This window comes from Mus caroli, chromosome X (assembly GCF_900094665.2).
Source record: "Mus caroli chromosome X, CAROLI_EIJ_v1.1, whole genome shotgun sequence".
In the NCBI taxonomy this organism is placed as follows: domain Eukaryota; kingdom Metazoa; phylum Chordata; class Mammalia; order Rodentia; family Muridae; genus Mus; species Mus caroli.
Genome location: NC_034589.1, coordinates 152617357 through 152630377, shown reverse-complemented (window position 1 = coordinate 152630377; position 13021 = coordinate 152617357). Strand labels below are relative to the sequence as shown.

The following is a 13021-nucleotide window of genomic DNA, read 5'->3' as shown; positions in this document are numbered from 1 at the left end:
TGGACTTGCAAACTTTATATGCCCCAATATAGGGGAATGCCAGGGCCAAAAGAATGGGAATGGGAGGGTAGGGAAGTGGGGGGCGGTATGGGGGACTTTTGGGATAGCATTGGAAATGTAATTGAGGAAAATATGTAATAAAAAAAACAGTGAAAAAAAAAACATTTATTGTGTATATATGGGGTGTGTGTGTATATATGGTGTGTGTGTGCGTGCGCATGTGCACATGTTTGTATGTGAGGGCATGTGTTTGCCACAGCACGTGAGAGGAGGTCAGAGGACAACCTTGGTATTGGTCCTAATCTTCTGCCTTCCTTAAGACAGAATCTCTGTTTGCTGCTGCTCTGTTTATTCCAGGCTAGCTGAGCCTCAAGATTCCAGGGGTTCTCTGGTGTTCACTTCCCATCTTACCACAAGAATGCTGGGATGGTTGACATGTGCCACTGTGTCTGGCTTTTATACAGATTCCAGGGATCCAAACCCAAGTTGCTAGGCATATATAGTAGGTGCTTTTATCTACTGGGGCATCTCTTTGGTTGCAGGATAAGATTCCTTCCTTCAGCTCAGCCTTTCTGTAGTTGGCCTGGGCACATTACATTTATGCTTCCTCCTGGCTTTACATTATTCGCAAGCTAATTTCAATAAGGTATTTATCTCCCTACAGCTCCAAGGGCCCTATATTCGGATTTTGATTGGCCCATAACTGTTCAAATTTTGTCACGTTTAGCCTCACAGCTGATATGGAAAATCATGTTATGCCTAACTACATATATATTACACAGGACTTGATAAAGCCATTTCCACGTTGAAATTCAAATAAGGGACTTGCACATTACTTTCCCACATTTGGACCTTTTGCAAGGGGAAAAAATGCTGGCCACCTGCTGGTTTTACAAAATCTCAACCCCAAAGTAAGACAAAATTTGTCAGGTCTTCCAGTGTAATCTGTGGTTTTGATCTCATCAACAGCTCCAGCAGAGGTGGTAATTCAATATGACACCATCCTGAATTATAAGCACAGATGAAAATCTAAGGGATTAACACTTGCTGCAAACTTCACCATTGCTTGCACAAAGACCCAGTGATTATTCAATTTTGGTTGTTGTTTTGGATTGTTTTACTTAAAAATGTACATCAAAATGAAAAAACATAGAATGCCGAGCTTGGAGAAAACATGGAGTGATTGATAGGCTTCATACACGGCTACTGGAACTGCACTTTAGTGCAAACACTTACAACAAATATGGTTGACATGTAATGGAGATGAAGGCATGAGTAACTTTTGGCCCAACAATCCCACTTGTGAGTGTATTTCCAGCAGAAATGTCCACCAGAAGACACATAGAGGAAGCTTAACAGCCCCAACCTGAAAATATCAACATCAGGACTATTTCCCACAAACATGTAATAATAGAATAGATAACTGGATTATAATACAATTTAACAGTGAACTAGTAGGAGCAAAAAATAAACCTAACTTATGCAACAACTCAGAGGCATCGTGGAAGGATAAGATTGAGCCAATCAAGGTAGATTTCACACCTATAAAGGTCAGAACAAGGCAAAACTGGCATGCGATATCAAAAGTCGGGAAAAGCAGGTGAGAAGGGTAACTAGAAGGCTACTAGAAGGAGCCCCACAAAGGAAAGAAGACCCCAGGAAACTGGAATGTCCTGCTGTTTGGTTTGGCTGCTTATTTCATGGATTTTTTTCCCTTGGTGAAGATTCTCCAAGTTGTATTCTCAATTTGTATACTTTTCTACATATGAATTTTATGTTCCTAAAACCTCATATGAAAATCACACATTTGTAACTAGACATGAAAGGAGAATCTAGCGCCCAGAATTACTTCCTTTGATAAGGACAGGATTTTGGTGATTTTTAAATCTGTATGTGGACATTTCTGCTCTTTTCAACATTGAATTTTCAGGACCAATGGACAGTGACTGCCATACAGCAGGTATTTTAATAAACATTGAAAGATGTTTCACAATGAAAAATCCCAAGTGTAGCCATGCATTCATTGACACTATACATAAGACATTCATTAATATCTTTACCTATATGCAATCCCCCTGCCTGTCTTTAGGACAAGTGCATTGGGCATGGTAAAAGAATATGTCTTTGTATTAAATTAGAATTATGAATCATGAGGACAAAGAAAGGATTTTTTTCCTCTATGGATGTCTCCTATTTTAGTCTTAGGTTTGCAGATATTCTGGTTTCTCATGGTGTGGAAGGCCAAGCTGCATTCATTCAGTTTCAAAGACTACAACAACAAACCTCCAGTACACACCTAAATGAAACCAGAAAGCCCAGTGACATCAAGAGAAACTCGAAGCTAAAGATTTACAACCACTCTGAAGAGTTTGAAGTATACATGAAACAAATGCAGCACACAGGGGACATGAGATCTGGTTGCCTAGGGTCATTAGGTGTGGAAGGCACCATCTGGAAAGAGACTGTTTTCAGCCAAAGATGACTTCTAAAGTTACCTCTTAAAAGATCAATAGTGAACTTCACATAGTATCAGATGACCCCTCTGCTCAGGCAGCACTGAATCCTTTCAAAAGGTCCTAGTTTGGCTTAAGTGTCTTTCCTCTGCCTCAGGAACAGAGTCAGTAGCCCTAGCGAACCTACAGCAAAGAGAGGTGCTTGTCTTGATTTTCACTAGCACGCTCCAGAATGCAAGCATGTTGAGTTGGAAGGCAGGAATATTGTTCAGTATATTGTTTTGCCCCTGGCCATTAACCAAGGACCCATCTTCTTTCACGTTTAATGCACTCATCAAAGGATCTTGTGGGGAGGCATGACTGGAGCTTAAGGGCTTGAAGTTCTCCACTTGAAAATGATTATGTGTCTCCATAGTGTAAGTTTTCAAACGCCCTTCTGATTTCTGAGACAGAGGCTACCGAGAGGAGAGAATGTGGCTGGGATGAGGAAGGGCACTAGAGGTGTGGAGAGCCACTGGCTAACTGGCTCCATTTTCAGCCTCAAGGTTATATGTTAGCTTTGCCCTCCTGGTGGTCTCCTTTTCTTTCTTCCTGCCTCCAGCACCTCAACATAATCCAGTCTATAAGAAAACCTCTCTAAGTAATTTCCCTCTCTAAGATGCAACCAAATGTACACAACACACACACACACACACACACACATTTTGTATAGGAGCCAAGAGGGGGCTTTATAAAGCCACACATACACTATTGCAGTGACAAAGGGGACTTAATGAAAATGTCTTATTCATTTTAAAGGTGTTTTCTGGCAAGTCTAAAATATAATTTTCATTCTAAAATCCCTTTGTATTGAAAATTGTATCAAAGAGATCAATATACCAGGAACAATCAACTGCCCACTCACCCAAACCTAAATGCATATTTTTATTCTTTTATTCCCATGAATGTGTGTAGGTATGCTGTAACTTTACATTTTTAAGCCTTATTTTTAATGATGGTTCTTAAACACTTTAACCTCCTTTCTAGTCCACCACCCACCAGAAGTATTGGGAAAGAAAGGATATGAGGGAAAGTGGACCTGTTTAGAAAGGTTCTTTGGAGCAAATCCTATCTGTGTTGTCTCGAAATCAGCAGTTCACTTCACAGATTAGCTGTAGCAGCTCGAACACTTAATGGATACACCAGCAGTCCAGTTCAGCAGAGTCAGGTTGGCAAGAGCAGTGACATGACCTAGCAGACACAGCTAGGCCTCAGCCTCAGCACAAGTTAGCAAGATGGACCAAGGAGGAACACAGGGAAAATTTCTAGGATATATTTCTCTCAGCAGAGGACGATCTGAGAGACCAACAAGTGTTACACAGCTAGCTCTACCAGAAAGCCAAGCTCAATCTCTGTCACTATTCATCCAGTCCTATTTATAGCTCTCCAAACATCACATGTCCTCCACCGGTCTTGCCTGAGCACATGCATCTGTCTCAGCTGACATCACTCTGTCAATCAGCCAGAGTCCGAGGAAGCAGCAAGAAACTGCAGCATACCACCAGAAGGTTTTGGTTTGTATGGAATCCTGACAAATGGAGCTCAACTACACAATGTAAGGCAGACCAATACATGGGTGCTGTTAGCGAAGAATCATTTATCACATGTCCTTTCAAACGTTTGCTTTAGCAGAACATCCTTTCTCCCGTGTCTGCTTTAGCCAAATGTTCCTTCACACGTCTGCCTTAGCTTTTCACCTGTATCCTACCTCAGGAAAACACCTCTTCACTTGTTTGCCCCAGCAAAGCACCATCCAACTGATTTTCCAAAGAAACCTTAAGTTTTCATTTCAGTACACACACACACACACACACACACACACACAACACACACAATACAGGTTTTATTTTTTTGTTGTTTTTGTTTGAAAAGCAAGAAGATTTTGATTTTTTATTGTCTCGTCTCTCTGGGAATTCAGTTGAAGTATCAGATATAAATTGTGTTTATTCAACTCCAAGACAATAGTGTCAATCTCAAATGCACTTTGAGAAACTCTGGATTTACTACTTTTATTGCATACCAATAGGTACATTGTATCCTTCCGTTCTGTTTTTGTGTATTTTTATGTACATTAAAGTATGAAGAGTTACTCAAATAATGAGGACTTATCTATATCATATTCTCTCTCATTAAAACTAAACATTGGCTGTGTGTCTGTGATAAACTGAAAAAAACAATTCCTCAACAAATTTCAGTATAGACTTGCCAAATGAACTTAAATTTCAGCAATGAAATTATTTTATTTTACCTCTTGTTCTGGTTGTTGAGTTTTGTTTATTTGTTTGTTTTTGGTTTCAATTACCAGTGCCCATGAAGGCACAGAATTCCAAAGCTATTTTTCCTCCTCCTTTCTTTTCATGTCATAATTCTCTATTGAAAATGTTTGCAAAATGCTCGAAAGTGTTTTAAGCTTGTATTCCTTAAAATCTTATTGTCTGGGAGCCATGCAATCAAGTTTCAAGAACATAAGTAATGTATCATAAGAGATTAAGGGTACGTTTTCCTAGCCACTGCCAATTCAGTGCTTGGGGCTGGTCTCTATTTCTCTATAAACAAGTCAGCATTAAACCCCTAATGAGTCTCAGGCAACACTCTATAATGATCTCTAAACATTCAAGACAAAATAAGACCTATTAAACCACTTCCTTCCAAAACCCAACTACCTTCATTTCTTCAAAGCCTTCCCACTTACCCTGACTTTTGGTATCACACCCTTGACAGGCTGGCTTCCTTCCTCTTCTTTTATTTATAAATCTGCTCTTAATTAGGAGATGGAAATTACTCCCATATGGAACCCATATGCTTAAAAACATTTTCCCAGGACAGAGAGAGTGCTACATTTCTCTTGGTGACTGGGGCAACATGAGGTATCTTCCATTTTACCACTGTTCCTTCCACAGATGAAGGTTGTCTGTTTATATTCCTGAGGTTTGCTCCCGCTCCCACCATGCTGTGTGCCACTGAAAACAAGTGTCAGAGATCTAGTGGCACACAGATGTGTAAACACACCATATTTCTTTCAGGGAGCTATTTTGTGAGGGTTTTGTTTTTGTTTTTGTTTTTTTTTAAGCGTCAACTTCACCAATTGACTATAATAGCCCAGGTAAGTGAATTAGTCTAGGAGCTCCATGAGGGAATAGCAATCCCAGTACTCTGTAAGAAAAGCAAGCAGAGTTGTTAGCCTCTACGCTGTCATTATCTTATTGGGCCACCCTCCGAGTGCTGCCTATTGTGTTTTGTGGGTGGTGTGTGTGTGTGTGTGTGTGTGTGTGTGTGTGTGTACCTTGTGAGCTTAACATGAATGTTACTATAAACCTCTAGCCATGTTTCTTGCTGTTTCCCTTATGGGTGAAAATTACCACAATCCAAAACAAATTTGTTAACATAATTATTTGGTTAGACATTGTTGGTTTTTTTTTTTCCTCTGAAAGTATACACTGCTAGTCAGTGTCTTTTCTTGGCTCTATAATTTTGCTACACTTCAGAGCAGGTTTGAAACGCCATAGTTTTTACATCTACTCTGTTGTTACAAGGTTACATATTCTAACCAATTCCCTATTTGGACACTTATATATTCCCTTCATTATAGATACTAAGGAGAAGAATTAATTGCCAATGAGGAAAAACATAAAAACAAACTAACCTGCCTAAAACTTCTGAAAAGTGTGTATGCGGGCGTGTAAGAGTAACAGAAAAGAACGAGCCTAAAGGCCATGGCTCTATAGTACAAATCTATTATTTCTTTACTGGGACAAAACATCAGTACGTTAATTTCTTACAGTAACTGGCTTGCTTCCAACTAAATTCTCTTTTATCAAGTCACTTAGGAAACACCTGTAAAAACAGTGCCCATCTCATTAAAACACTGACTATCTTAGCTTTCACTTAAGAAGCAGAAATTGGTATTACCATACTTTTTCAATTTGACACTAGTTTGCATAATATTATCAATTTAACAAAGAATACTAAATATTGTTATTATAAGAATAATAATTGCTGGGCGTGGTGGCTCACACCTTTAATCCCAGCACTTGGGAGGCACAGGCAGGCGGATTTCTGAGTTCGAGGCCAGCCTGGTCTACAAAGTGAGTTCCAGGACAGCCAGGGCTACACAGAGAAACCCTGTCTCGAAAAAAAACCAAAAAACAAAAAAGAAAGAATAATAATTAATATATTGAACATATATTCTATATGTACACATCATATGTACCTGAGTACCAGGTGCTGAATTATGTGTGAGCTAGGCCACTTGGCTTTCCCTTTTTAAACAAAACAAAACAAAACAAAACTTTTTTTTTTACTTTGCGTTTTTTGGTTTTTTTTTTTGCCTCCACATATGTATGTGCACCACATGTATACCTGGTATCTGAACAGGGCTGAGTAGAGTACTGTCTCCTCTGGAACTGGAATTAGAGATGATTGCAAGCAACCATGGAGGTACTGGGAATCAAACCTGGGTCCTCTGAAAGCAGCCAGTGCTTTTAACTGCTGAGAGATCGTTCCAGCCCCATATTTCCTTTTTAAGAAACTGTGTACTCACTAGCATATTGCTTTTTCTGGCTACCTATTAATTCTTTCTTGCAAAAGAACACCGATGGAGGGCCTATAACCGCTTTCTTCTTTTACTGCTCTTCTCTCATCAGTGCTAAGGCTTCAACTCAGCCTTGTACACACTAGGCCAGATCTCTAGCATGGAGCTACATCCTCAGCTGACAATCTGTAATATATTCCAGTCATTACATTTCTAGGTACACTTGGCTCAATCTTTCTATGCTGGCAACATGGGAACGTCTCAGTGGGGAAACCCAGGTGTTTATCAACTGGCTCAGGGGTTCCATCTAACAGAAAGTCATTTAGCACACAAGAGCTCCTAGAATCATGTAGTACATCTCTCTTGTGGTTGTCCAAGCTCCTCTGTTTCCTCTCAGACACCTTTCCATGCATCCACATGGAGAGCCATGCCTTCCAAGGTGTGAGGAATTTAAAAGTAGATTTTCCACCGTATTTATAGCAGACTCCCAACTTTAGACTAGACCAATGATCTTTAATAAAATGATGTCTTCTGTTTCTAACCTAAAGGACTCTAATTTTTTGAATTATTGATTATGTTGAACAACTTCAGATAAGAAGCAGGACAGATTAATTTCCATCCTCACTGTCAAAATACTGTGGGAAAAACTAAAACCCTGTATTTTGATAATTATATGAATGGCTACATCGAGAGAAGACTAGGAACTCTTAGACTATGTGTCAATGCCTCTGGGCAGTGTAGGAGTTGAGGAGGGGTACAGAAAGCAGTGTGACCTCTATGGACAATAAAAGATGCAGACAGGATTGAGCATTGAGTTTCTTAACTGTCTGAGAATTTTGGACACAGCGAAATTATCCTTTGGTGTAGTTTCCATAGAATCATCTTCCAAGCAGCCCTTTAATTAACAGTAACACTCTATTTCCTTTCCCTGCCTTTTGTTTATGGGAGAGGGAGCAAGGAGAGGAGGACTAAAGGGAATGAGAGAAGATGCTGATGAAACACAGAGACCTGAAAGTTAACTGGTAACAGGGTCACAGTGAAACTGGAGTTTGATTTCTTCACCCTTTGAGTCTGTATCCCACATCTTGAATATTTAATCCAAGACAAAGAGAAAAAACTCCATTTTCTTTAAAAAAAAATACATAGTCCAATAAAAGTGAGACCACAAACAGCCTCTATATCTGCCAACAAGGAGGCTTCTTATTGTTTGTCTCTAGTCCAGAGGCAATAAGTTCTAAAATTGAGTCAGCAAACCTATTACACAATGCTAAAATATTCCTTACGGGGCATTATGATATTTTTAATCTGTATTGGCTCCATTTGATATTTACTAAAATATTTTAAGAGTTCTTACAAGAAAGTGCATCAAGATCTAACATGAGAAACTATTTGGCAAAGATAAGATTTCATGGCGCTCTGGGAACTAATACCTTTATGTAGATAAGATCCCTTAGTAGATGATAAAGAGGAAATGCATCATGGGACAAGCCCTCTCCTCTGTGATTGTTTGCAGAACATTCGGACACACACAGAAGTGGATGCATGTGCAGTATCTGATGAAAGGTACTATTTTCGTATAGGAGAAGGATCTTAAAGCTTTAAGCTTTGTAACATGAAAATTAGCTAAAAGTAGCCATGTCCAACAAATTTATGCACAAGAGTTGAACGATGTGATACAGAGAGAAAGGTTCACATGAAATGAGGCAAGATTCGGGAACCTTGGTATGAAGTCAAGGCCTTTGTGCAAAGAGCTGTGTGATCCTGGGGAATGCTTTGTGCCTGGCTGGATTATAGCTTTGTCATCCACAGAGTAATGCCTGGCATTTGGATTCAAATTAAATGGTTACAAGAAGATGGAAGAATAGGACTTGGCTAGCTTTGAGAAGCATCAAACTGGATCAGGAATTTTAGATCTGCTGCCATGAGTTCATTCAAATTCTCCAATGCTCTATTACAACAATGGTGAAGCCCAATGAATGGACATGTTCCTATTCAGCTACCATACAAATGGGGCAGCAGTGGCCCTATGTACATTAGGCTAAATGACATCCTATGTTGTTTAGCTCTCTACAGCAAGCTAAGACCATTAGCCCAATACACACTGGTGCCAAACTCAAATTCTGAAATGTCAAATAGCTTTAAAGCATTTTCAACCATCTGGAACCTACCTACTTTATTATATGCTATGCAGCACAGCTATCCCCAGGATCTTCTGGCCAAAGTGCACCCAACAACTGCTAGCAAGTAGCAAGACCAACAGTGTACCCATAGCTCTAAAGCCTCAAACTGCTGTAAATCTTCACATCCAGATGTTCTGCCTGACTGGATATCACTTGGCCACCTAAGTCTTCTTACAGCTTTTCATCACTTATTCAGGAATTCTCTTTTCCTATTTCTTCATGCCACTGTCCCTGGAAGGTTTTCAGCTGGAAAGAAGTTCCCTCCTCACATAACCCTGCCCAAGTAATTCCCAAATTGATTCTCTGTGTTGCTATCATGAAGATGACTCTCTTCCTTGACCAATCACCAGATCCCCAAACTTACCACACCAACCCATTCAAAATGAAATAACCATTTCAATCACTTCCAAAACTATCAAATATACAGTGCAAACTTTCGGTTATTCATCAACATCTCAAAGAAACTGAAACCTACTTACCAAATATGCCGAATAGATGGAACCTGTGGAAGAGGTCAGTGCTTATTTCTAGGTTACGGTGGGAGCTGCTCATAAATTCTCAATCAAGTAGGAAGTGCTTAGCCACTTAACACAGATTCACATGGGTTAAGTTTTTTTCCCCCTCTGAGCCCTTCAACATTCATCTTCCCTCCAAGGTTATCTTTAAAGTTTCCACAGCAGCTGAGGTGTGCACTTAGCTAAAAATCTGATTGGTATTGGGGTAAGGACCCATTGTAAGCTCATGGTCAGGCTCTCAAACAAGGCTGGATAGTTAAAATTCACATTCTATTATCCACTCCATAAGCAACCCTGAGCAGGCTGCTAACCTGTCAGTATCCCACTTTGTCATGTGGAAAGAATACGAATGAACACATGGTGTGTCTCAGCTGGGTCTCTCAGCTTCAGTACTTCTGGGCCCTTGGTTGCTGCCACTACTGTGGTGCAACTATTGCCATTCACTCATATGGTTCCTCCCTCGTGACCCTTAATTTCTGATAACCTCAATCGCCCTTGTAGTGGTGAAAGCCATGGTAGCTCCTTGACCTGACTAACTTACTGAGGTTCTTAATTCTTTCACACCAAGATTTAGGTGAAGAGCTAAACCACAAGGTGTGGTTGGTGGTCTCTTCAGAAGCTACCAGATGGGGGTAGGAAATACAGATCAGAAGAGCAAAGACTCCCCATTCCTCAACAGGCCAATCAGTGACCAAAAGGGATTGAAAGGTGTGAACGAACAGTTACATTTTGTGTTCTCACACCTTTACAAAGTTCTGAGACACTGTTTTTAAATAGGCATTTTATATAGCCGTCTCTGTCTCACTTCCTTTCTTCCTTACTCACACTGCCCTGGAAGTGTGCATTGGTTAGGTTAGTTTTGTCAATTTTATGCAAAAGAGAGTCATTGAAGAAGATGGACCTCACTTGAGAAGATGCCTAAATTAGATTGGGCTGTAGGTAAGTCTATGGAGAATATTCCTAATTTATAATTGGTGTGGGAGGATCCAGCCCACTGAGCACAGTGTCACCTTTGGGCAGGAAGTCCTGAGAAGTATAAGAAAGAAATGGGAGCCTGGAGAGCAAGCCAGTAAGCAGTGTTCCTTCATAGCATGTACTTCAGTTTCTGCCTCTAGGTTCTTTCCATGAGTTCCTGTCCTGGCTTTCCTTGGTGATGGACTGTGATCAGGATACATAAGCAGACAAAAACCCTTGCTTCCCCAACTTGCTTTCAGTCATAATGTTTTATCACAGAAACAGAAAGAGAACTAGGGGGAGGGTTTGGGGAACTTATGGGGTAGCATTGGAAATGTAAATGAAGAAAATACCTAATTAATAAAAAAAAAGAAAAAAAAGAATAAAAAAGAAAGAAAGAGAACTAGGACAAAGTACACCTAAGACTTGTTTATGTCTCTGTTTTCCAAAGAACTTAAGTAAAAGCAAGATCAAAAGACCTGATAATAAAACGTATTCAGGACACCAGCATCCAACACAGTTGCCACTTAGCCATGTATGTCTATTGAGCACATGAGATGTGGCAAGCTACACTGAGTATTAAAATACTCAGATCCCTTGAGCTTATGATGGTATTTCTAAAAAAATGTCCCAAGTAGAGATTTACAACCCAAATAAAGGATTTATTACTGGGTTAGTAGTTGTAACATTGCTTATGATAAGAAATATTAGCCAAAAAAAAAAAAGTGCAGAATACCCAAGATACAGTCCAAAGAACTCAAAAAGCTCAACAAGCCGAAGTGCCCAAGTGAGGATACCCCAGTCTCACTTGGGAGAGAGAAGAAAACAATCACAAGTGGGAAGGGAGGGAGGGACCTGGGAGGAAAAGTGGACAGGGTGCGGGAGGGAGTGGAGAGGAGAGGTGACCTGATCTGGTATTGGGTGATCGAAAAGGACTGAAGCCCTGAGGGCCCGCAGAAAGAATGCAAACAGGCAACCTCAGGAAATAGGAGGTTGGGCGGACCCTCCAGAATACACCAGAGATCTGGGAGGTGAGAGACTTCTGGGACTCAAAGGGAGGGACCTTAGTTGAAATGCCCAATAGTAGGGAGAGGGAACTTATAGAGCCCACCTCCAGCAGGAAGACAAGGCATCAAGTGAGGGATGGGGTTGCCATCCCACAGTCACATCTCTGACTCATAATTGTTCCCGTCTGAAAGAATTACAAGAATGGAAATGGAAAGGAGCCTGAGGAAAAGAAGGTCTAGAGTCAGGCCCTAAGTGGGATCCAGCTCAAGGGGAGGTGCCAAGGCCTGACACTATTACTGAGAATATAGAGTGCTCCCAAAAAGGGACCCATCATGACTGCCCTCTGTAAGACCCAACAGGCAGCTGAAAGAGTTAGATGCAGATATTTGCACCCAACCAATGGACAGAAGCAGCTGACCCTGTTGTTGAATTAGGGAAGGCTGATAGAAGCTGAGGAGAAGGGTGATCCTGTAGGAGGACCAGCAGTCTCAATTAATCTGGACCTCCAAGAACTCTCAAATACTGGACCACCAACCAGGCGGCATATACCAGCTGATAAGAGACCCCCAACACACATACAGTAGAGGACTTCCAGATCTGTGTTCATTCAGAAATGATGCACCTAACTCTCAAGGTACTGGAGGCCCCAGGGAGTTTAGAGGTCAGGTGGGGTGTGTGGGCATCCACGTGGAGATGGGGTGGGGTGGGGAGGAGGTGTGGAATGTGGAACAGTTGGAGGGGGGATGAGGTGTGGATAATGGAATATGGAGTGTAAAAAAATTAAAAATTAAATTAAATTTTAAAAAAGAAATACTGATGTGATTTTTTAAAGTATCAAGACGAGGTTCAAAGAACAAGGATATATATGTATAATATATTACTCAAATATTAAATTTGATATGACATTTTATTTTAAAGGTGGAGAGGTGGCTTATACTTTAACATTATCCTCCAAGTCTTTTTTTTTTCTTTTTTTTAATTAGGTATTTTCTTCATTTACATTTCCAATGCTATCCCAAAAGTCCCCCATACCCTCCCACACACACACTCCCCTACCCACCCACTCCCACTTTTTGGCCCTGTACTGAGGCATATAAAGTTTGCAAGACCGATGGGCCTCTCCTTCCAATGATGGCCAACTAGGCCATCTTCTGATGCATATGCAGCTAGAGACATGAGCTCCAGGGTACTGGTTAGTTCATAATGTTGTTCCACCTATAGGGTTGCAGATCCCTTTAGCTACTTGGGTACTTTCTCTAGCTCCTCCATTGGGGGCCCTGTGATCCATCCAATAGCTGACTGTGAGCATCCACTTCTGTGTTTGCTAGGCCCCCACATAGC

The 13021-nt window shown here is 40.7% G+C and overlaps 1 protein-coding gene across 2 annotated transcripts in view; it reads right to left on the bottom strand.

The window, feature by feature from the left end:
- Pir (pirin) overlaps positions 1-13021 on the bottom strand; it is a 98276-nt gene that overhangs the window by 38096 nt on the left and 47159 nt on the right. The gene's annotated exons all lie outside the window — the stretch shown is intronic.